Genomic DNA, 25,507 nt, shown 5'->3' with positions numbered 1-25,507 from the left:
TGCCACCCTATCCCGTAGTTTCTAAAATGGGGTCACTTTTTGGGAGTTTCTACTCTAGGGGTGCATCAGGGGGGCTTCAAATGGGACATGGTGTCAAAAAAACCAGTGCAGCAAAATCTGCCTTCCAAAAACTGTATGGTATTCCTTTCCTTCTGTGCCCTGCCGTGTGCCCGTACAGCGGTTTACAGCCACATATGGGGTGTTTCTGTAAACTACAGAATCAGGGCCATAAATAATGAGTTTTGTTTGGCTGTTAACCCTTGCTTTGTAACTGGAAAAAAAATATTAAAATGAAAAATCTGCCCAAAAAGTAAAATTTTGAAATTGTATCTCTATTTTCCATTAAATCTTGTGCAACACCTAAAGGGTTAACAAAGTTTGTAAAATCAGTTTTGAATACCTTGAGGGGTGTAGTTTCTTAGATGGGGTCACTTTTATGGATTTTCTACTCTAGGGGTGCATCAGGGGGGCTTCAAATGGGACATGGTGTCAAAAAACCAGTCCAGCAAAATCTGGCTTCCAAAAACCATACCTTTCCCTCTACGCCCTGCTGTGTGGCCGTACAGTAGTTTACGGCCACATATGGGGTGTTTCTGTAAACGGCAGAGTCAGGGCAATAAAGATACAGTCTTGTTTGGCTGTTAACCCTTGCTTTGTTAGTGGAAAAAATGGGTTAAAATGGAAAATTAGGCAAAAAAATTAAACTCTCAAATTTCATCCCCATTTGCCAATAACTCTTGTGCAACACCTAAAGGGTTAACGAAGTTTGTTAATTCAGTTTTAAATACCTTGAGGGGTGTCGTTTATAGAATGGGGTCATTTTTGAGCGGTTTCTATAATGTAAGTCTCACAAAGTGACTTCAGAGCTGTAGTGGTCCCTAAAAATTGGGTTTTTGTAAATTTCTGAAAAATTTCAAGATTTGCTTCTAAACTTCTAAGCCTTGTAACATCCCCAAAAAATAAAATATCATTCCCAAAATCATTCAAACATGAAGTAGACATATGGGGAATGTAAAGTCATCACAATTTTTGGGGGTAGTACTATGTATTACAGAAGTAGAGAAACTGAAACTTTGAAATTTGCTAATTTTTCAAAATTTTTGGTAAATTTGGTATTTTTTTATGCAAAAAAATAATATTTTTTTTTTTACTTCATTTTACCAGTGTCATGAAGTACATTATGTGACGAAAAAACAATCTCAGAACGGCCTGGATAAGTCAAAGTGTTTTAAAGTTATCAGCACTTAAAGGGACACTGGTCAGATTTGAAAAAAATTGCCAAGTCCTTAATAAGGCAGAGTCCTTAAGGGGTTAAATTGGTCCAGAATGTCCGTTCTGGCTACTCCGGCCTCTAGGTCAGCCTGAATTCTTAAAATGTGGGAACGTACAAAGTCCGCGGTCTCAGAGGAGGCGACCGCTACTGACGCGGAGGCTGCCGCAGCAGAATAATTACGCCTTAAGGTGCATTCGACCTTACGGTCTAACGGGTCCTGGAGATTACTACCGTCATCTGACGGGACTAGGGTCCTTTTGGACTGTTTGGATATTGCCATGTCAACCTTTGGAGGCGGTACCCAAAGGTCAGATTCCGATTCCTGGAGGGGGAACATGAGTTTAAACCTCTTGTTGAGGACTGGACCCTTCTCCGGGTGTTTCCATTCTGTAAGCATAAAACGCTTAAGGTTTTCGTCCACTTTGAAGGTTCTTAACCCCCTAGAGGTGGATGGCGGAGCTTTCCCTTGCTCAACATCACGGTCCCTTGACTGGATGGAGAGTAAAAGCCTTTGAGTCTTCTCAGCTGGAAACAGGAAAAGCGAATCTTCGTCAGAGGAAGAGGAGGAATGGTCATCCACGGAGATTTCTTCCAGCATAGGCATCGGACCCGGAGATGATTCTCTTGGTCTCTTTGAGGCGAGGGCGCTTTTAATTTCGGAAATATAATTTCCCATGAAGTCCTTCATCCACCCAAACATGTCGCTTGCAGTGGGTTGCGACAGAGGGGGACGACATGATGGACACCGATTGTACTCGTAGGAGTCCGGCATTGGAATCTCGCAGGAAGCGCAGACTAAATGTCTCTGCTTATGGGTGGATTTACCGCACTGATCACCATTAGGAGATGCCATCTGAAAAGGAATGTTCAGAAGTAGTAGTAATAGCCACAGGTGTAGCTTTAGCTCTCAGTAGTAGTTTAGCAGGCACAGAACTGTAGCCTTAGCTCTCTGCTCAGAAAGAGGAAGTCCTCCTCTTGTTGTGGGCTTATATAGGTGGAAGGCTCCACCCCTAACCTTAGATCAGCCCCCTCTGGATAGCACCGCCTTACTTATGTTTCACCTAGAAATATACGTTTTTAAAACATATATACATACTATATATTATTAAATATGCAGCCCGTAGGGCTTATGTAACTAAAATACACGTGCGTTTTAAGTTTAACAACGCTGGCCGAAACCGGACGTCGTCAATGACGCACTTCCTGTTGGCCGAGCAGCATGCAGCAGGAGCCGGCGATCTAAGTCCTGTAGGTGACCGAGTGCCGATAGGCTCCGCCCCTGTAGCCTGGACTGCCGCTACAGCAGGTGCAGCGTGCGGGGGATCGCGAAATAACGCCATGAGCAGAGGGGACCGGAGCGACTTAATGTCCACAACCTAGGACCATCAGACAAGCGGTAGGAAAAATTGGTCAAAGTAAAAGTATTTTAAAAGTGACAGGCCGTAGCCTGACCCGTCCTACTGTCCACAGGGACAGAGAGAAAAAAGCACTGAACGATGGGCAGTCTGCCCTTTATAGGGGTGGGTTTTACCAATTATTTAATTATTACTTGGTAGGAAATTTATTGTCATAAAAAATTCCACCTGTCCTACTAGTTTCACAGGGGAGAACTCCCCACTTGTGCTGCTGGTTAGGACGTAAGGGAACTAAGAGTAGTTCTTCTTGCCTTAAAAGAATTCCTTCCATTACTTCAGGGGAAAGGTCTAAAAAAAAAATCTGACAACGCCACAGTCGTAGCCTATCTGAACCAACAAGGAGGAACCAGATCAGAGAGTCTTATGTCTTTGGCAGCAGACATTTTTTCCCTCATAATACCTTGTGTTCCGTTTATCAGAGCGGTACATATAAAAGGAATGGCAAACAAGGTAGCAGACTTCCTAAGCAGAAACACCCTGGACCCGGGAAAATGGTGTCTGAATCAGAAAATCTTCAACCAAATAACTCTCCTCTGGGGTCATCCGCAACTAGATCCGTTTGCAACCAGGGAGAACAGAAAATGACAACTTTTCTTTTCCCTAAGGTCAAAAGACTCACCAACGAGGATAGATGCCTTCTCCTTCCATTGGCCAGATAAGCTACCCTACGCCTTTCCCCCGCTAAGACTCCTCCCAAGGTTCCTACAAAAACTAAGACAAGAACAGACGAGAGTGATCCTGATTGCTCCATTTTGGCCTCGAAGAACCTGGTTGAGGAAACTCTCCCTAGCAGACCCTTGGATTCTCCCGGGGAGACCAGATCTATTGTTTCAAGGCCCGTCTTTCACCCGAATGTAAAACAATTACATCTAACAGCATGGCTCTTGAGGGGAAAATCCTAGAGCGAAGAGGCCTCTCCAAGAAAGTGGTTTCTACCCTGCTATCCTGCAGGAAGGAGGTTACCTCCTCCATTTACCTTAGGATCTGGAAGACCTTCCTAAACTTTTCAAAGGATCCAGTAAATCCCTTAAATCCTCCTCCTATGTGTAAGATCCTAGATTTTTTACAAACCGGTCACGAAAAGAACCTAAGGCCTAGCACTCTCAAGGTACAGGTATCTGCCCTAAGTGCCTTTTTTGACTTTCCGATTGCAAACCACCCCTGGGTTAGAAGATTTTTTAAAGCGATCAGCAGAGTTAGACCGATAGTCAGACCCTTGGTTCCCCCCTGGGACCATAACCTAGTCCTCACCAGCTTGATGGAGCCTCCCCTTGAACCATTACAAGACTTATCTATAAAACTCCTTTCCTTCAAAACTGCCTTCTTGGTGGCGATCACCTCAGCCAGACGGGTGGGGGAAATTTCAGCTTTTTCAACATCCCCCGCCTTTATACTAACATCTTGGATGACAGAGTACTTATTAGACCAGACCCTTCTTTTATTCCGAAGGTAGTATCCATGTTCCATAGAACACAGGACATTGTCCTTTCCTCTCTGTGCCAAAATCCAAACAATAAAAAAGAGAAGAAACTTGATTGCTTAGATGTGAAAAGATGTCTATCCCATTACTTAAAGGTTACAAGTCAATGGAGAAAAACCTCTAAGCTTTTTATTCAATTTAGAGGAAAAAACAGGGGTCTCTCAGCCTCTCCTAAATCACTATCCAGATGGATTGTAGGCGCCATTACTTTGGCCTATTCTTCAGCAGGTTTTGGTGCTCATTCCACCAGATCAGTTGATACTTCATGGGCAGAGAGGGCTGATGCTTCCCTAGAACAGATTTGTAGAGCAGCCACATGGCAGTCGCCATGTACCTTTTTTCGTCATTACAGATTGGACCTAGGCTCTAGAGATCAGCTGGCCTTTGGTAGGAAAGTCCTCCAGGCAGTAGTCTAGTCGTTTCTCAAGGGTGCTGTCATGGGCGTAAGGGAAATTTAAGTTTGCACTCACTGGTAATCACTTTTCCATGAGCCCATGACAGCACCCGGGATTTTTTCCCACCCTATATATAAAAATAAAATAAAAATGTATGTATATATGTTTTTATTTTATATGTATGTATGTATGTGTGTATATGTATATATATATTTGCAAAAAAGGCCAAGGCAGCACTCAAATATCCGTGAAAAAAAAGGGTATTTTATTCACCCATGTGGTAACAGCAACGTTTCAGCTCACTCCATGGAGCCTTTGTCAAGCCATTTAATTTATGTGTGTGTGTGTGTATATATATATATATGAAAAATATATATAAAGAAAAAGTCTTTTCGTGTAAATGTGTGTTTTAGGACAAGTTCTCGCGATTAACTGGTGGCTAGGAGCCATGCTCCTCCTTAAGAGCTCTCCACGAAAGTCCCTGTTTCCTGTCCTGGATGGAGGTGGTCTCTCAAGGGCGCTGTCATGGGCTTATGGAAAAGTGATTACTGGTGAGTGTAATCTTAAATTTCCATCAGATTGTACACCGCACGTTTCCATGGTTACGACCACCCTGCAATCCATCAGTGGTGGTCGTGCTTGCACAATATAGGAAAAAGCACCAGCCTATGTGCACTTCCGCGGTCCCGGCCACCAGAGAGGCTGACATTCTTTCAACAGTGTGCAAGCACAACCACCACTGATGGATTGTAGGGTGGTCTGTAACCATGGAAATGAGCTGTGTATAATGTGATGGAAAAATGAATCCAGCCACCAAAGGAAGCAATGTGGAGAATCACAATACATTAGTAAGTGCCCTGTATTAACTTTCTCTAAATGATAAATGCCACTTACTAATGGCTTGGGATTCTCCATATTGCCTCCTTTGCTGGCTGGATTCATTTTTCCATCACATTATACACTGCTCGTTTCCATGGTTACGACCACCCTGAAATCCATCACTGGTGGTCGTGCTTGTACAATATAGGAAAAAGCACTGGCCTATATGTGCTCCCATGGTCCCAGCCACCAGAGAGGCCAACGCTTTTTCGATATTGTGCAAGCACGACCACTGCTGATGGAGTGCAGGGTGGTCTGTAACTATGGAAACGAACAGTGTATAATGTGATAGAAAAATGAATGAAGGAAGCAATGTAGACAATCACAATGCATTAGTGAGGGCCTTGCATTAACTTTCTCTACATGATAAATGCCATCTGCTGAAGGGAGAGGACCCCTTTAAGTTCAGACATTGTCTGACAACCAAATCCGGCACAGAACATATAATAATCATCAAAACCAAAGAATTCAGAGAAAATCTGACTTATAATAACAGCGGGCGCCATAACTGTGGAGCGGCCTCCTTGCATCTCCGTACGGTAGAGAGACTTTATTCTCGGAGAAGTTACGCCGCACCGTCCATTTCTGAATGATCTGAGATGTTTTCCTCGTGGAGGAAGTTGTTATTCCCATTAGGCCGAATGCACACGGCCGTGAGCGGTCCGTGGTACCCGGCCTGGCATCCTGCTGACAGCGTCATTGGTTGCTATGACACCGTGCGCTTCATGCCGCCGCTGCAGTACAGTTATACACTCGTATAGATCATACCAGTGTATTACTGCAGTGCAGCGGCGGCATTACGCGCACGGCGTGATAGCAACCAATGACGCTGTCAGCAGGAATCCAGGCCGGCATACCACGGACCGCTCACATTCGGCCTTAATCCTACCTTTAACCCATGGGTGACCGCTGCTCTGACCTCATAGGGCAAAGAATTATGACTCCACATACCTGGCCCATTCCCACCACACATGGATCATGTCTGCCTGGGGTTCCCGGCCCCCTCCAGGATTTATTAGACGTACCGGGGTGAGATACCACCGCTATACAGTCTCTCCAGGTGGTTGTATTTGCCGTTGATCTGGGGGAATGGAGCAGTTCAGGGAATGGTCCATAGCTTCTAGCGATAACAGCCCCCGTTAGGTGTATTGTATGTATATAAAGGCGAATACATCTCCTATATACTTAACACCAGAATTAACCCAGGTTTTACCATCCAGCACTTCTATAGAAATCCACATTCATCATTTTTAATCTGATGCCACATCAATTGTTGGGGAGAGATTTATTTTCTGCTTGTGTTCTGTGACTGAGTGGGAGGAGGATGATGATGATTGATGATTATGATGAGGAGGATGATGATGGAGGATTGGATGTTCCCATCAGATGTTTCTCAATGTCCATAGAAATCTAAGCTGCTGAAATGGCTGACCTCCGGCATGCCAGATGTGCTGAAACTAAGATGTACACTTGCTAGGCTGTTCTCAGGAGCATGCTGGGAGTGGTAGTTTCACCACAGCTGGAGTGCCAGAATGTAGCCATCACTGCTCTATAGTATCCTATAATAGACGGGCATCGGAAAGAGGTAAGTAGAAGACATCAGCCTGAACTCTCGGGGGTTTGTCTAGCCAGATACATTTTGATAGATTGAGGCTCCTTTAGTATTTTCATAGGAAAGGATATCTGGATCGAAAGCGGAACAGGAAGAAGATCTGAGGTGATAGAAACATCTTAATTGTACACGAGATCTCATGCTTCTTCATTCTGGTTACTTCCATTTCTATCTAGTAATAGAAGCAGAGAAGGCATCCGACCAGTCCCGGCCTCATGTAGAGAGTATCTTAAACAAATACCCCCAATGTACCTGGTCAAACACCTTCTCCGCATCCAGTGATAGAAGCAGAGAAGGCATCCGACCAGTCCCGGCCTCATGTAGAGAGTATCTCAAACATATACCCCCAATGTACCTGGTCAAACGCCTTCTCCGCATCCAGTGATAGAAGCAGAGAAGGCATCCGACCAGCCCTGGCCACATGTAGAGAGTATCTCAAACAAATACCCCCAATGTACCTGGTCAAATGCCTTCTCTGCATCCAGTGATAGAAGCAGAGAAGGCATCCGACCAGCCCTGGCCACAGGTAGAGAGTATCTCAAACATATACCCCCAATGTACCTGGTCAAACACCTTCTCCGCATCCAGTGATAGAAGCAGAGAAGGCATCCGACCAGCCCTGGCCACATGTAGAGAGTATCTCAAACATATACCCCCAATGTACCTGGTCAAATACCTTCTCCGCATCCAGTGATAGAAGCAGAGAAGGCATCCGACCAGCCCTGGCCACAGGTAGAGAGTATCTCAAACATATACCCCCAATGTACCTGGTCAAACACCTTCTCCGCATCCAGTGATAGAAGCAGAGAAGGCATCCGACCAGTTCTGGCCACATGTAGAGAGCATCTCAAACATATACCCCCAATGTACCTGGTCAAACACCTTCTCTGCATCCAGTAATAGAAGCAGAGAAGGCATCCGACCAGCCCTGGCCACATGTAGAGAGTATCTCAAACATATACCCCCAATGTACCTGGTCAAACGCCTTCTCCGCATCCAGTGATAGAAGCAGAGAAGGCATCCGACCAGCCCTGGCCACATGTAGAGAGTATCTCAAACATATACCCCCAATGTACCTGGTCAAACACCTTCTCTGCATCCAGTAATAGAAGCAGAGAAGGCATCCGACCAGCCCTGGCCACATGTAGAGAGTATCTCAAACATATACCCCCAATGTACCTGGTCAAACACCTTCTCCGCATCCAGTGATAGAAGCAGAGAAGGCATCCGACCAGCCCTGGCCACATGTAGAGAGTATCTCAAACATATACCCCCAATGTACCTGGTCAAACACCTTCTCTGCATCCAGTAATAGAAGCAGAGAAGGCATCCGACCAGCCCTGGCCACATGTAGAGAGTATCTCAAACAAATACCCCCAATGTACCTGGTCAAACGCCTTCTCCGCATCCAGTGATAGAAGCAGAGAAGGCATCCGACCAGCCCTGGCCACATGTAGAGAGTATCTCAAACATATACCCCCAATGTACCTGGTCAAACACCTTCTCCGCATCCAGTGATAGAAGCAGAGAAGGCATCCGACCAGCCCTGGCCACAGGTAGAGAGTATCTCAAACATATACCCCCAATGTACCTGGTCAAACACCTTCTCCGCATCCAGTGATAGAAGCAGAGAAGGCATCCGACCAGCCCTGGCCACATGTAGAGAGTATCTCAAACATATACCCCCAATGTACCTGGTCAAACACCTTCTCCGCATCCAGTGATAGAAGCAGAGAAGGCATCCGACCAGCCCTGGCCACAGGTAGAGAGTATCTCAAACAAAATACCCCCAATGTACCTGGTCAAACACCTTCTCCGCATCCAGTGATAGAAGCAGAGAAGGCATCCGACCAGCCCTGGCCACATGTAGAGAGTATCTCAAACATATACCCCCAATGTACCTGGTCAAACACCTTCTCCGCATCCAGTGATAGAAGCAGAGAAGGCATCCGACCAGCCCTGGCCACAGGTAGAGAGCATCTCAAACAAATACCTGGTTATAATATAAAATAAGTAGCAATAAGGCACTAAATGACTTGGAGTGGTACGGACAAACCAAACCAGCAAATATATATTGTTTATTCGATTACACAAAAACATGATTGCAAAATAAAAAACGCAATGAAGTAGTTTCACTTATGGTCTACTGTTCGTGTCATATATGGTGAGAGGTAGAGATTTTCTCTCCATGTAAAGCCATAAATAATGAACAGTATATCCAATACAGAAGAAAAATATAATAAAATATGTAGCAATTAATTTATGCAACAATAATAAAAAGGTAATTCATGTATAAAAAATCATAAGTATTTAATTATTGCAGTACTCCTATACTGTATAAGGCTACTTTCACACTTGCGGCAGAGGATTCCGGCAAGCAGTTCCGTCGCCGTCAAAACATATGCCAACTGATGGATCCTGATCCGTCTGACAAATGCATTGAAATGCCGGATCCGTCTCTCCTGTGTCATCTGGAAAAACAGATCCGGTATATATATACTTTTCACATTTTTTGCAGTCTGAGCATGCGCAGACCACAAAACCGGATCCGTTTTGCCAGGACACTTGGGGCCGGATCCGGCATTAATGCATGTCAGCTGCATGTCGGCATTCCAGCAACTGTTCCGGAATTTTGGACGGAGATAAAAGCGTAGTACGCTGCGGTATCATCTCCGTCCTGAAAAGTCAAAAAGACTGAACTGAAGACGTCCTGATGCCTCCTGAACGGATCGCTCTCCATTCAGAATCCATGGGGATGAAACTGATCAGTTATTTTCCGGTATTGGGCCCCTAGGACGGAATTTCATGCTGGAAAAGAATAACGCTAGTTTTATATTTAAGAAAGCGCAAAACTTCGGAAATTTAATAGCCTCCTCTGTTAAAACCAAAATCTCAAACAGCTTGGAATACTAAGCCTGGCTTTTTTCCTTGCAAAGCATGTCACCTCGCAAAATGGATTATACCATTAAAAACAATAGAAAATGCACATAATATCTATAAAATAGAGCCCCTCACATGTCATACCAAGGGCGTTATTTATATGGTTGCAGAACTAAAAGAACACTACTAACTAGAATGGGGGAGCATATTAGAAACATGAATGAAAAGTTTGAAGTCCATCCGCTTTCACGCCACTATAAAGAGAAACACAATGGGAAATTTGCAGGATCAAAGTTCGGAGCATTAGAACCAATCAAACGTGACCCTAGAGGAGGGGACTTCATTAAATTAACGTCAAGAAATGAGACAAAATGGATCTACAATCGGAATACCCTTGCACCAGCAGGACTCAGCCGAGAGAGGAATTAGTTGCATTCCCACTTGTATGTGTTAAACATGGGCATATCGAGTCAAGTAACTTCTGTGCGATCACCCAATTTCACACTAATAAACTGTACCTATAAAGTATCACTATAGGGGTCGATATGGGGACGCTGAGACATGAGAATGGTGAGGGAAATAGGACTAGCATAAAAACGGACTCCAAGAAGGTTAGTCCAGCCCCTACCAAGCTCATTTACACAGCCCTAAGGGACAGGAATATTACGGACATGCTAGCGGCGATGTAGCCGTGCATGCCCGCAGCTCTATAGGCTAAAACGAGGTGGCAGAATCCCTTTAAGCATTCTTCTATCAAGTATGGAACTCTAAATATACGCAGGTAATCTCCAGGTCACACTACTTTTTCCAGTTATTTACCCTTTAATAATTCCCCTAGGTAACTTGAAGAAGAAACGATGAGAATGCGCCTGGCCTAGACTCCAACTCTTTATCATTGGAGTCTATGAGAGGTTCAGGCAGAGAACATAGCTGCTGCATCCTCGGACCATTCAGGAGGACCGAGCACCATCGGGGGACCCTGATCCCCACTAGCTTTTTGAGCTCCTAGATGTTGTAGTCCCATTTGACCATGGCATCTGAGGAGTTAAACGTGTGTGACTGACGTTATTGTCAATTGCACACATTAGCCCTCGGTGTCTGCTGTGTAAAACAGCAAGCACTTAGCAGCTATAGCACCTGCTGCGCTTGCCAGTGGGCGCCATCTTTAAATATCCAACTCACAATGTATATTTAAAGGGTTTTTCTGAGATGTTATAATCTGATGACATATCCTGTGGATCCGTCATCAGTATGTGGCAGCTGCTGCTGTTAGGGCGAGATTAGGCAGGGATTTACGCAGCAAAAACAGTGATCGATCTACAGCTGTGGATGATTGAACTGCTGCTATTTAATTGCTCACTGTTTTTAGGCTGCCCAGAGCGTTTGTCAGTCACTTTTTTCTGGGGTGATCGGCGGCCATTTTGTGTCTTGTGGTGCGCCAGCACAAGCTGCCACCAAGTGCATTTAACCAGCAATAGTCTGGTTATTTTTTGGCTATATCCTACATCAGGGGCTTGGCTGTGCTTGCTATTTTATTGAGGGGTGAAATACAATTGCCAAAATAGCAGTACCCTAAATCTGGTGTTTCAGCTGTGGCCAGCCAATTGTAATACTGTCTGCTGTCTGGCAAAGGATATATTTTTGTTCTGGGTTGAAATACAATTCCCAACTTAGCAATTCCCTAAATCAGTGGTTTCTGCTGTATCAGGCCAAGTTTAAATCGATCCATAAAAGGGTATATTAGATTTTAGGTGCACATAGGGTCATTCTCAATAACTTCACACACCCGCTACTGTGCATATCCCAGTCTAATTCTGTCAGTAAACGTATACCGGTCACCCAGCGCCTAAATACTAGGCCTACAATTTATATCCAGCTAAATCTGTGGTTACTGCTGTGGCTGGGAAAGTTATTTAGTGTCCGTCAAAGCACAGTTTTTGTTCTGGGTTGAAATACAATTCCCAACTTAGCAATTCCCTAAATCAGTGGTTTCTGCTGTATCAGGCCAACTTTAAATTTATCCATAAAAGGGTATATTAGATTGAAGGTGCAGATAGGGTCATTCAGAATATAAAAATTCACTACAGTGAACACTGGCTAAAAATAGAAATATAGAACTCTATATATATATATTTTTATATAACGTCCTAACTACTATTTATTCTTTTTTAACCAAAAAAGGAAAAATTGGCCCAAAAAAAAAAAAATCAACACAGATGTGAAATATTTTTTAAATAAAAGCACAAAGAATGATCCCCAGGTTCTGATCAGACAGGTTACGCACTGAACAGCACTTGGTGGTCACAGCTCGCACGCAGAAAAAGTGGTGCAAAGCTGGAAAATTGTAAAAAAAAATTATAATAATAAAAAGACCCAAAAAAACACACGGCTCAAATGGCGTCCGTAAAAAAAAAAAAGGACGGGGGAAGGGAGAGGGACGGAGGATGGTTTAGGGATCTGGAACAACTGCACATAAAAAAAAAAGATGTTCTTTTCTTCCTTCTTTGATCAGGAAAGGGTTAAAATCGCAGTGTGCACAGGTCCCAGCAAGCCCACAGCAGCACAGAACCTCTCAGCACGCAGTCACCAGCTAGAATGGCTGCTAATAACGCTGCCATTGGCTGGAGCTTTGTTCCAGCCAATCGCAGCACTGGCAGGGGGCCCCAAACACCAGTGTCCCCTGCCTCACCTCAGAGGTGACTGGTGCTGACCAGTTTAGCGCCTGACCTGCCCCGATGCCTGTGACAGCTTCCTGTGCCGGTCTTCATTGACCAGCCAATCGCAGTAAGAGCAGCCATGGTGACACGATTCCCCGGCGATTGTTACCCAGAGCCCCGCAGACCTTGCGCCGTACATATACCGTGCTGGTCCTTATGGGGTTAAGGATATAATATCACTGAAGCTGCATATTTTTAGGTTTTCCAGAATTTCACCCGAAAGCCAAATATCCCTAACTTCTTGTGAGTAGTGCATTAGCCCCCAATCTCTGGATGTTCTACAACGTCCAGAGACAAATCCTGACCTCCTGGATGTTTATAGTCTATGGGCGGTCAGGTAGTGATTAAACTAAACACACGGTGATGTGGGATAAAAAAAATATATAAAAAAAAAGTGTGTGGGGGGGGGGGGGGGGGCGAGACCTTGACAACGTCAAAATGGTGTTGTCAGAAGAAAAAGTGCCTGAAAAGTGTCAGAACGAGCCCTAAAAAAAATATCCTTTTTAATTATGAGCAGCAGCGATGTGGAAAGGGTAGGTGGGGGTAGTATTCATCTGTCTATGGGTGGTGGTGGTAGTAGTAACAATAATAGTAGCAGTGGTAGTAATAGGAGGCTCGTGGCCGCAATACTATCGGCAGCAGAAGCAGCTCAGCATGGAACATACAGTCGTGGCCAAAAGTTTTGAGAATTACATAAATATTGGAAATTGCTGCTTAAGTTTTTATAATAGCAATTTGCATATCCTCCAGAATGTTATGAAGATGATCAGAGGAATTGCATAGTCCTTCTTTGCCATGAAAATTACGGTAACTTAATCCCAAAAAAACCTTTCCACTGCATTTCATTGCTGTCATTAAAGGACCTGCTGAGATCATTTCAGTAATCGTCTGGTTACCTCAGGTGAGAATGTTGACGAGCACAAGGCTGGAGATCATTATGTCAGGCTGATTGGGTTAAAATGACTTGACCTGTTAAAAAAGGGTGATGCTTGAAATCATTGTTCTCCCATTGTTAACCATGGTGACCTGCAAAGAAACGCATGCAGCCATCATTGCGTTGCATAAAAATGGCTTCACAGGCAAGGATACTGTGGCTACTAAGATTGCACCTCAATCAACAATTTATAGGATCATCAAGAACTTCAAGGAAAGAGGTTCAATTCTTGTTAAGAAGGATTCAGGGCGTCCAAGAAAGTCCAGCAAGAGCCAGGATCGTCTCCTAAAGAGGATTCAGCTGCGGGATCGGAGTGCCACCAGTGCAGCGCTTGCTCAGGAATGGCAGCAGGCAGGTGTGAGCGCATCTGCACGCACAGTGAGGCCAAGACTTTTGGAAGATGGCCTGGTGTCAAGAAGGGCAGCAAAGAAGCCACTTCTCTCCCAAAAAAAAACACATCAGGGACAGATTGGTCTTCTGCAGAAAATATGGTGACTGGACTGCTGAGGACTGGGGCAAAGTCATATTCTCCGATGAAGCCTCTTTCCGATTGTTTGGGGCATCAGGAGAAAGGCTTGTCCGGAGAAGAAAAGGTGAGCACTACCATCAGTCCTGTGTCATGCCAACAGTAAAGCATCCCGAGACCATTCATGTGTGGGGTTGCTTCTGATCCAAGGGACTGGGCTCACTCCCAATTCTGCCCAAAAACACAGCCATGAATAAAGAATGGCACCAAAACACCCTCCAACAGCAACTTCTTCCAACAATCCAACAGTTTGGTGAAGAACAATGCATTTTCCAGCACGATGGAGCACCGCGCCATAAGGCAAAAGTGGTAACTAAGTGGCTCGGGGACCAAAACGTTGATATTTTGGGTCCATGGCCTGGAAACTCCCCAGATCTTAATCCCATTGAGAACTTGTGGTCAATCCTTAAGAGGCAGGTGGACAAACAAAAACCCACTAATTCTGACAAACTCCAAGAAGTGATGATGAAAGAATGGGTTGTATCAGTCAGGGATTGGCCCAGAAGTGATTGAGAGCATGCGCAGTCGGATTGCAGAGGTCCTGAAAAAGAAGGGCCAACACTGCAAATACTGACTCTGCATAAATGTCATGTAATTGTCGATAAAAGCCTTTGAAACGTATGAAGTGCGAGTGATTATATTTCACTGCATCACAGAAACAGCTGAAACAAAGATCTAACAGCAGTTTAGGAGCAAACTCTGGGAAAACTAATATTTGTGTCATTCTCAAAACTTTTGGCCAGGACTGTACAAGACAGTAGAACTGCTGTCTGTGGGGGTAGTAGTAGAATTAATAGTAGTGGTGGTAGTATGTCAGTTGTCTATGGGTGGTAGTAGTACGAGTATCAGTAGTGGTGGATGAGTAGGTTTAGAGGTGCTGGAAGTAGGGGATTAGGAGCATGGAGTAACAGCTGCAGTGGTCGCAGCAGCCGCCATATGGTACATGTTGACAGGCAGGCAGTAACAGTGGCAAAATGGGACATCTGCCAGGAGTACAGATATTCTAAATTCCCTACTGGGATTTTCTCTACAGCAAGTAGTGGAGGAGCCAACCCGGAAGGAGGCCATTTTAGATTTAATATTCACAAATGGGAATTTGGTATCTGATATTACTGTAGGGGAAAGCTTGGGATCTAGTGATCACCAGTCAGTGTGGTTTACTATAAGTACAGTGACTGAGTCACACCACACAAAAACAAAAGTTTTAGATTTTAGAAAAACTGACTTTTCTAAAATTAGATTAGTGGTACACGAGTCCCTATCAGACTGGAACAGTTTCATTGGAGTCCAGGAGAAATGGGACTACTTAAAAGTGGCACTATTGAAGGCAACAGAAAATTGCATTAGGCTTGTCAGTAAAAGCAAAAAGAGGAAGAGACCACTGTGGTACTCAGCAGAAGTGGCCAAAATCATTAAAAACAAAAAGATAGCATTTAGGAATTATTTAAAAAAACGAGGATGACAGGGAAATGTATAAGATTAGGCAGAGATAGGCCAAACATGTTATAAGAGCTTCTAAAGCACAGGCAGAAGAGAAATGAGCTCAGTCAGTGAAAAAGGCAATAAGGCATTCTGCAGATACATAAAGGAAAAAAAGGAAACTAAAACAAGGAATTACCAAACTAAGAACAAAAGAAGGAAGGTATATGGAAGAAGATAAAGAACTAGCTGACTGCCTCAATGAATACTTCTGTTCAGTTTTTACAAAAGGAAAATGAAGGAGAAGGACCTCAGTTAGGAAGGAAGACTAATGACTCTTTTGACGGATGTGTCATTACAGAGGAAGAGGTTCTAAGTCAGCTGTCTAAAATTACTACAAATAAGTCACAGGGGCCTGATGGGATACACCCGAAGCTATTAAAAGAGCTCAGCGGTGAACTAGCAAAACCATTAACAGATTTATTTAACCAATCACTGGCAACAGGAGACGTTCCAGAAGATTGGAAATTAGCAAATGTTGTGCCCATTCACAAGAAAGGTAGTAGGGAGGAATCGGGCAACTATAGGCCAGTAAGCCTGACATCAATAGTGGGGAAATTAATGGAAACCATACTCAAGGAGAGGATTGTGGAACATCTAAAATCCCATGGATTGAAAGATGAAAAACAGCATGGGTTTACTTCAGGGAGATCATGTCAAACTAATCTTATTGATTGGGTGACTAAAATAATAGATGGAGGAGCTGCAGTAGACATCGCTTATCTGGACTTTAGTAAGGCTTTCGATACTGTCCCACACAGAAGGCTTATCAATAAAGTGCAGTCTTTGGGCTTGGACTCCCATATTGTTGAATGGATTAGGCAGTGGCTGAGGGACAGACAGAGGGTTGTAGTCAATGGAGTATATTCAGACCAAGGTCTTGTTACCAGTGGGGTACCTCAGGGATCTGTTCTGGGACCCATATTGTTTAATATCTGTATCAGCGAAATTGCAGGAGGCCTCAATGGTAAGGTGAGTCTTTTTGCTGATGACACAAAGATATGTAACAGGGTTGATGTTCCTGGAGGGATACACCAAATGGAAAAGGACTTAGGAAAACTAGAGGAAAGGTCAAAAATCTAGCAACTAAAATTTAATGTTGATAAGTGCAAGATAATGCACCTGGGACGTAAAAACCCAAGAGCAGAATATACAATCACTGATACAGTCCTAACCTCAGTGTCTGAGGAAAGGGATTTAGGGGTCATTATTTCAGAAGACTATGTCATAGAGCAGCAGGAGATGCTAGCAGAATGCTGGGGTGTATAGGGAGAGGCATTACCAGTAGACAGAGGGGGGCGCTCATGCCGCTCCACAGAGCACTAGTGAGACCTCATCTGGAGTATTGTGCTCAGTACTGGAGACCATATCTCCAGAAGGATATTGATACATGTAGAGCTTGGAAGAAAGACGAGACAGAGGGGAGATGAGAGAGACGGCTAAATACATAAAGGGAATCAACAAGGGAAAGGGGAAAGAATATTTAAAAGAAGAAAAACTGCTACAAAAGGACATAGTGTTAAATTAGAGGGACAAAGGGTTAACAGTAATATCAGGAAGTATTACTTTACTGAGAGGGTAGTGGATGCAGGGAATAGCCTTCCTGCAGAAGTGGTAGCTGCAAATACAGTGAGGAGGTTAAGCATGCATGGGATAGGCATAAGGCCATCCTTCATATAAGATAGGGCCGGGGCTATCCATAGTATTCAGTATATTGGGCAGGCTAGATGGGCCAAACGGTTCTTATCTGCCGACACATTCTATGTTTCTATCGTCAAGAGCCAGATCTATTCTTCAGCCTCAGCCGCAGTGTCAAAAATTCTCTTGAATCCAGGCTTGGTTCATTTTGACAAAAGTGATGTTTTGGACATTGGCGGAGGACAACTTGGTCCGTGTGGGTGTCACCATGACCCTCGTGGCACCAAGAACCCTCTCTGAGATGACGCTGGAGGCCGGGCAAGCAAGGACAGAGATGGTGCTGTGCCAGTTCAGCCACTGTTCTAGTCTGCCTGCCCAGAAATCCATGGGGTCAGGGAACAGGGTTTGTGCACCTGGGCATTGAAGCGGGAGCTGTCGGCTTGCTGACTGACATCAGCCAGGCGTGGCACATTGAAAAACTGCTCCATCATGTTGAGGAGACTGAATGTATTGCTCCTGAGGCTCGTGGTGGGGGGAGGATGAATCTGCGTGGGGTAGGTGTCCCACTTTTCAGACACGCTTGCGGTAGGCGTCCACTTGCTGTAAGCTGTGTCCACAGTGTTTTCTGGTAATAACGTTATTTGGCCTCTCTTTCTGCCAGAGGCTTTGACAACGAGGGTCTAAAAGCGTGGCTATCCAGTAATCATCAGGCTGCGCCTCCTCCTCGGCAGATTCTTTCTGTGGGTCCGCAACAGCTACAGGGCGAACAGCAAAATGCGTCAGCAGCGCTGAGGGACAACTGCAGCATGAACGGCATGAGCTGCCCGACCTGGAAACAACACATGCTGCTGAGGCTATCCGCTGCGCGTACAGATGCTAGAGCATGTGCAATGTTGAATTCCAGCAAGTTGGCACGTCATGGATGAAGCAGTACAGCAGCAGGCCGTTCTGTCACTGCAGGTCCAGGAGAACGTTCCTCCCTATGTGAAATGACGGACAGTCTCCTGGGCATCGCCAGCACTCGCTCAAGCCAGCGTTCCACCACAAGGTTTATCATGTACGCCCCGCAGAAAGCATATATTATATCGTCCAGGATCAGAGCAGCCATGATGTGGCGCCCTCTGCCACTGTGCCCAGTTCGAGTCAGCGAGGTGACAGCCAGCAGGATGTAATTGAGGTACTGCTCGCCGGTGTGGCGACTCTCTCAGGCCGATCACCTCCGACACAGCGTGGCGACACCGGACCTGACACGTGATATGAAGGATCGGGAGTGCGAGGGACCCTGTGCCCCACTGCTGACATTATACAGATGATATAGGGTTATATGTAGATATACAGTACAGACCTAAAGTTTGGACACACCTTCTCATTCAAAGAGTTTTCTTTATTTTCATGACTATGACAATTGTAGATTCGCACTGAAGGCATCAAAACTATGAATTATCACATGTGGAATTATATACATAACAAACAAGTGTGAAACAACTGAAAATATGTCATATTCTAGGTTCTTCAAAGTAGCCACCTTTTGCTTTGATTACTGCTTTGCACACTCTTGGCATTCTCTTGATGAGCTTCAGGAGGTAGTCACCTGAAATGGTCTTCCAACAGTCTTGAAGGAGTTCCCAGAGATGCTTAGCACTTGTTGGCCCTTTTGCCTTCACTCTGTGGTCCAGCTCACCCCCAACCATCTTGATTGGGTTCAGGTCCGGTGACTGTGGAGGCCAGGTCATCTGGCGCAGCACCCCATCACTCTCCTTCATGGTCAAATAGCCCTTACACAGCCTGGAGATGTGTTTGGGGTCATTGTCCTGTTGAAAAATAAATGATGGTCCAACTAAACGCAAACCGGATGGAATAGCATGCCGCTGCAAGATGCTGTGGTAGCCATGCTGGTTCAGTATGCCTTCAATTCTGAATAAATCCCCAACAGTGTCACCAGCAAAGCCCCCCCACACCGTCACACCTCCTCCTCCATGCTTCACGGTGGGAACCAGGCATGTAGAGTCCATCCGTTCACCTTTTCTGCGTCGCACAAAGACACGGTGGTTGGAACCAAAGATCTCAAATTTTGACTCATCAGAGCAAAGCACAGATTTCCACTGGTCTAATGTCCATTCCTTGTGTTCTTTAGCCCAAACAAGTCTCTTCTGCTTGTTGCCTGTCCTTAGCAGTGGTTTCCTAGCAGATCTTCTACCATGAAGGCCTGATTCACACAGTCTCCTCTTAGCAGTTGTTCTAGAGATGTGTCTGCTGCTAGAACTCTGTGTGGCATTGACCTGGTCTCTAATCTGAGCTGCTGTTAACCTGCGATTTCTGAGGCTGGTGACTCGGATGAACTTCTCCTCCGCAGCAGAGGTGACTCTTGGTCTTCCTTTCCTGGGGCGGTCCGCATGTGAGCCAGTTTCTTTGTAGCGCTTGATGGGTTTTGTGACTGCACTTGGGGACACTTTCAAAGTTTTCCCAATTTTTCGGCCTGACTGACCTTCATTTCTTAAAGTAATGATGGCCACTCGTTTTTCTTTACTTAGAATTTGTATTATGGCAAGAAAAAAGCAGCTAACAGTCTATTCAGTAGGACTATCAGCTGTGTATCCACCTGACTTCTCCACAACGCAACTGATGGTCCCAACCCCATTTATAAGGCAAGAAATCCCACTTATTACACCTGACAGGGCACACCTGTGAAGTGAAGACCATTTCAGGTGACTACCTCTGGAAGCTCATCAAGAGAATGCCAAGAGTGTGCAAAGCAGTAATCAAAGCAAAAGGTGGCTACTGTGAAGAACCTAGAATATGACATATTTTCAGTTGTTTCACACTTTTTTGTTATGTATATAATTCCACATGTGATAATTCATAGTTTTGATGCCTTCAGTGCGAATCTACAATTGTCATAGTCATGATACAGGGTTATATGTAGATATATATATACAGACATTACACAGGTGATACAGGGTTATATGTAGATATATACAGACATTACACAGATGATACAGGGTTATATGTAGATATATACAGACATTACACAGGTGATACAGGGTTATATGTAGATATATATACAGACATTACACAGGTGATACAGGGTTATATGTAGATATATATACAGACATTACACAGGTGATACAGGGTTATATGTAGATATATACAGACATTACACAGGTGATACAGGGTTATATGTAGATATATATACAGATATTACACAGGTGATACAGGGTTATATGTAGCTATATACAGACATTACACAGGTGATACAGGGTTATATGTAGATATATATACAGACATTACACAGGTGATACAGGGTTATATGTAGATATATACAGACATTACACAGGTGATACAGGGTTATATGTAGATATATATACAGACATTACACAGGTGATACAGGGTTATATGTAGATATATATACAGACATTACACAGGTGATACAGGGTTATATGTAGATATATACAGACACAGATGCGACAAGTGGACAGTGCGCATGCGTAGACATCCGTGTTTTTAAATATTTATGATCCAAGCCGCAGCCAATCAGCAGAGAGACGTCCACATGACTGCTTACATAGTCCCACCCTACGTGATGACGTCACACCGCCAGCCTGCCTTATGCTAATATGCGGCGTGGAACGTGATGACGTAGGCGCCCCTGCGGGTCCCGATTGCTGCAGCCGCTTGTCAGTGTGACGAAGATTGGCACCGGGTAAGCTGTCAGTCACAGCGCCCGCCCGCCGGCTCGCACCGCTTCCTCGTCCTCCCCGCCGCCCTCCCGCTCTGCACACGCTCCATACACGCTGCCATGGCCCCCCGGGTCTTCTCGTCTCCGTTCTGCGCGCCCCCGGCCTCCCACCGTGCTATCCCTGCGCGTCCCCGGACCCTCCCCCTCCTTATGCGCGGGTCTGGACCCGCCCTCCACCAGCGTGGACGCGCCCTTCTCACGTGAGCGCGCCTTTCCCGTGCATCCAATAGACAGCGGCCCCTTCAGCGCTCAGCCAATCACAGCGGGCTCAGGGCTGTTGCCAGGGTTCCAGCATTAGAGGCCGGAGGGCGGGGCAGAACTGTAGGGCGGAGCAGCCAGGGGAGGGGCTTCACTGGAACGGGGAGGGGAGAACTGTTAAAAAGTGTGAAAAGGGTTTCTAATCAGTGTGCACCTAGAAATGGCTTCCTCTTCCGTGTGTGCACCCGGAAATGGCTTCCTCTTCCGTGTGTGCACCCGGAAATGGCTTTCCCCCCACTGTGTGCACCCGGAAATGGCTTCCCCCCCACTGTGTGCACCCGGAAATGGCTTCCCCCCCCCTGTGTGCACCCGGAAATGGCTTCCTCCCCCCTGTGTGCACCCGGAAATGGCTTCCTCTCCCCCTGTGTGCACCCGGAAATGGCTTCCTCTCCCCCTGTGTGTACCTGGAAATGGCTTCCTCCCCCCCCCTGTGTGCACCCGGAAATGGCTTCCTCTTCCGTGTGTGCACCCGGAATTGGCTTCCTTTCCCATGAGTGCACTCGGAAATGGCTTCCTTTCCCGTGTGTGCACCCGGAAATGGCTTCCTTTCCCATGTGTGCACCCGGAAATGGCTTCCTTTCCCATGTGTGCACCCGGAAATGGCTTCCTTTCCCATGTGTGCAACCGGAAATGGCTTCCTTTCCCGTGTGTACACCCGGAAATGGCTTCCTTTCCCATGTGTGCACCCGGAAATGGCTTCCTTTCCCATGTGTGCACCCGGAAATGGCTTCCTTTCCCATGAGTGCACCTGGAAATGGCTTCCTTTCCCATGAGTGCACCCGGAAATGGCTTCCTTTCCCATGTGTGCACCTGGAAATGGCTTCCTTTCCCATGAGTGGCTTCCTCTTCTGTGTGTGCACCCAGAAATGGCTTCCTCCTTCGTGTGTGCTTTAGGAAATTATTTCCTCTCATATGTGTGCACTTGGAAATGCTTCCTCCGTTTTGAGTGCACCTGGAAATAAATTCCTTCCTCTGTGTGTGCACCCGGGAATAGCTGTGTTCTTTTGTGTCCACACTGAATATGTGCACAGGATTCTTCCTGATACCTCGCAGTACGCGGCCTCCCTCCCCGATACCTCGCAGTACGCGGCCTCCCTCCCCGATACCTCGCAGTACGGCGGCCTCCCTCCCCGATACCTCGCAGTACGCGGGCCATCCCTCCCGATACCTCGCAGTACGCGGCCTCCCTCCCCGATACCTCGCAGTACGCGGCCTCCCTCCCCGATACCTCGCAGTACGCGGCCTCCCTCCCCGATACCTCGCAGTACGCGGCCTCCCTCCCCGATACCTCGCAGTACGCGGCCTCCCTCCCCGATACCTCGCAGTACGCGGCCTCCCTCCCCGATACCTCGCAGTAATCGACCTCCCTCCGCGATACCTCGCAGTACGCGGCCTCCCTCCCCGATACCTCGCAATACGCGGCTTCCCTCCCCGATACCTCGCAGTACGCGGCCTCCCTCCCCGATAACTCGCAGTACGCGGCCTCCCTCCCCGATACCTCGCAGTACGCGGCCTCCCTCCCCGATACCTCGCAGTACGCGGCCTCCCTCCCCGATACCTCGCAGTACGCGGCCTCCCTCCCCGATACCTCGCAGTACGCGGCCTCCCTCCCCGATACCTCGCAGTACGCGGCCTCCCTCCCCGATACCTCGCAGTACGCGGCCTCCCTCCCCGATACCTCGCAGTACGCGGCCTCCCTCCCCGATACCTCGCAGTACGCGGCCTCCCTCCCCGATACCTCGCAGTAAGCGGCTTCCCTCCCCGATACCTCGCAGTACGCGGCCTCCCTCCCCGATACCTCGCAGTACCGGCCTCCCTCCCGATACCTCGCAGTACGCGGCCTCCCTCCCCGATAACTCGCAGTACGCGGCCTCCCTCCCCGATTACTCGCAGTACGCGGCCTCCCTCCACGATAACTCGCAGTACGCGGCCTCCCTTCCCGATACCTCGCAGTACGCGGCCTCCCTCCCCGATACCTCGCAGTACGCGGCCTCTCTCCCCAATACCTCGCAGTATGTGGCCTCTCTACCTGATACCTCGCAGTATGTGGCCTCTCTACCTGATATTGTGGCCTCTCTACCTGATACCTCTCAGTATGTGGCCTCTCTACCTGATACCTCGCAGTACGCGGCCTCCCTGCCCGATACCTCGCAGTACGCGGCCTCCCTGCCCGATACCTCGCAGTACGCGGCCTCCCTCCCCGATAACTCGCAGTACGCGGCCTCCCTCCACGATAACTCGCAGTACGCGGCCTCCCTTCCCGATACCTCGCAGTACGCGGCCTCCCTCCCCGATACCTCGCAGTACGCGGCCTCTCTCCCCAATACCTCGCAGTATGTGGCCTCTCTACCTGATACCTCGCAGTATGTGGCCTCTCTACCTGATATTGTGGCCTCTCTACCTGATACCTCGCAGTATGTGGCATCCCTACCTGATACCTCGCAGTACGCGGCCTCCCTCCCCGATACCTCGCAGTACGCGGCCTCTCTCCCCGATACCTCGCAGTATGTGGCCTCTCTACCTGATACCTCGCAGTATGTGGCCTCTCTACCTGATATTGTGGCCTCTCTACCTGATACCTCGCAGTATGTGGCCTCTCTACCTGATACCTCGCAGTACGCGGCCTCTCTCCCCAATACCTCGCAGTATGTGGCCTCTCTACCTGATACCCTCGCAGTATGTGGCATCTCTACCTGATACCTCGCAGTACGCGGCCTCTCTCCCCAATACCTCGCAATATGTGGCCTCTCTACCTGATACCTCGCAGTATGTGGCCTCTCTACCTGATACCTCGCAGTATGTGGCCTCTCTACCTGATACCTCGCAGTATGTGGCATCTCTACCTGATACCTCGCAGTATGTGGCATCTCTACCTGATACCTCGCAGTATGTGGCATCTCTACCTGATACCTCGCAGTACGCGGCCTCTCTCCCCAATACCTCGCAGTATGTGCCTCTCTACCTGATACCTCGCAGTATGTGGCCTCTCTACCTGATATTGTGGCCTCTCTACCTGATACCTCGCAGTATGTGGCCTCTCTACCTGATACCTCGCAGTATGTGGCCTCTCTACCTGATATTGTGGCCTCTCTACCTGATACCTCGCAGTATGTGGCCTCTCTACCTGATACCTCGCAGTATGTGGCCTCTCTACCTGATACCTCGCAGTATGTGGCATCTCTACCTGATACCTCGCAGTATGTGGCATCTCTACCTGATACCTCGCAGTACGCGGCCTCCCTCCCCGATACCTCGCAGTACCCGGCCTCTCTCCCCAATACCTCGCAGTATGTGGCCTCTCTACCTGATACCTCGCAGTATGTGGCCTCTCTACCTGATACCTCGCAGTATGTGGCATCTCTACCTGATACCTCGCAGTACGCGGCCTCCCTGCCCGATACCTCATTGTTTTTTACGTTCCTTACAGTTTCTGTTGACGTTCCTCTCTTGCTCCTCAGGTCAGTGCACCGAGGTATCTGCTGTGAGATGAGGGCAGCAGTCAGCGCAGTATGATGTCCACAGACCATATGGGCATGGAAAACTACCCGGAGGAGCCGCAGGTAACGGGGTGATGGGGACCTCTGGTGGACAGTGCGCAGTAGTGACCGCAGGACGTCCACTGATCTGTTCTTACTCTGCACGACTATTGTGACACCTCATCTGACTCCTCTATACCCCTCGGTTGCCCTCTTCTGCGGACCCCTTGGTTGCCCCCTCCTCCCAATCACCTAGTTTCAGACACCACCCCGGTTGCCCTCTCCTCCCGACTTTCTGGTTGCCCTCTTTTGCGGCCCCCCTTGGTTGCCTTCTCCTCCCAATCCCCTGGTTTCAGATTCCCCCCCCCCCGATTGCCCTCTCCTCCCGACTTCCTGTTTGCCTTCTCATGCGGACCCCCTCGGTTGCCCTCCTCTGCGGACCCCCTCGGTTGCCCTCCTCTGCGGACCCCCTCGGTTGCCCTCCTCTGCGGACCCCCTCGGTTGCCCTCTCCTCCCAATCCCCTGGTTTCAGACCCCCCCCCCCCCCGGTTGCCCTCTCCTCCCGACTTCCTGTTTGCCCTCTTTGCGGACCCCCTCGGTTGCCCTCTTTTGCGGACCCCCTCGGTTGCCCTCTTTTGCGGACCCCTCGGTTGCCCTCTCCTCCCAATCCCCTGGTTTTAAGGATAGGTTCCTTTCCTCTCTCTGTAAATGTAGGTTGTCACCCAGTTCAAGACGGAGCAGGACCCGATGAGCAGTGAGCCATCGTGCAGAGCCCAGCAGCTGGAGACAGCCCCATGGAGACCGATAAG

General features: G+C 47.3%; 1 long non-coding RNA gene across 1 annotated transcript; it reads left to right on the top strand.

The window, feature by feature from the left end:
* The first annotated feature begins 20,574 nt into the window (after positions 1-20,574).
* On the top strand, positions 20,575-25,463 carry LOC122933356. The gene is made up of 3 exons (XR_006388421.1): positions 20,575-20,928; positions 24,681-24,782; positions 25,413-25,463. It is a non-coding gene; the product is annotated as an uncharacterized LOC122933356 (long non-coding RNA).
* Positions 25,464-25,507: the final 44 nt, after the last annotated feature.

Source organism: Bufo gargarizans, chromosome 3 (assembly GCF_014858855.1).
Source record: "Bufo gargarizans isolate SCDJY-AF-19 chromosome 3, ASM1485885v1, whole genome shotgun sequence".
In the NCBI taxonomy this organism is placed as follows: domain Eukaryota; kingdom Metazoa; phylum Chordata; class Amphibia; order Anura; family Bufonidae; genus Bufo; species Bufo gargarizans.
This window is presented reverse-complemented; position numbering and strand designations above follow the sequence as displayed.